Source organism: Rhincodon typus, unplaced genomic scaffold (assembly GCF_021869965.1).
Source record: "Rhincodon typus isolate 14 unplaced genomic scaffold, sRhiTyp1.1 hic_rhity00012148, whole genome shotgun sequence".
In the NCBI taxonomy this organism is placed as follows: Eukaryota; Metazoa; Chordata; class Chondrichthyes; order Orectolobiformes; family Rhincodontidae; genus Rhincodon; species Rhincodon typus.
The window spans coordinates 1,124-1,871 of record NW_025977786.1 but is presented as its reverse complement, the minus strand read 5'-3'; positions in this window follow the sequence as shown (position 1 = coordinate 1,871).

Below are 748 nucleotides of genomic sequence, written 5' to 3'. Positions count from 1 at the left end.
GTGTGTTAGGGGTCTGTGTCTGTGTGTGTGCGCACGTGTGTTAGGGGTCTGTGTGGGTGTTAGGGGACTGTGTGTGTGTGTTAGGGGTCTGTGTATGTGTGTTAGGGGTCTGTGTGCGCGCGTGTGTTAGGGATCTGTGTGTGTGTTAGGGGTCTGTGTATGTGGGCATGTGTTCGGGGTCTCTGTGTGTGTATGTGTGTTAGGGGTCTGTGTCTGTGTGCGCGTGTGTTAGGGATCTGTGTGTGTGAATGTGCATGTGTTAGGGATGTGTGCGCGCGTGTGTTAGGGGTCTGTATGCGTGTGTGCGCACGTGTGTTAGGGGTCTGTGTGTGTGTGTTAAGGGTCTGTGTGTGTTAGGGATCTGTGTGTGTGTGCATTAGCAATCTGTGTGTGTGTTAGGGATCTGTGTATGTGCGCATGTGTTCGGGGTCTCCGTGTGTGTATGCATGTTAGGGGTCTGTGTCTGTGCACGCGTGTGTGTTAGAGATCTGTGTGTGAGAATGCGTGTGTTAGGGATGTGTGTGCACGTGCGTTAGGAGTCTGTGCGTGTGCGCGCATGTGTTTGGGGTCTCTGTGTGTGTACGTGTGTTAGGGGTCTGTGTCTGTGCACGTGTGTGTGTTACGGATCTGTGTGTGTGAATGTGCATGTGTGTTAGGGATGTCTGTGCGCATGTTAGGGGTCTGTGTCTGCGTGTCGGTGTGTCTCTGTGTATGTGCGTGTGTGTCCCAAACCGCCAGTGTAAACCTC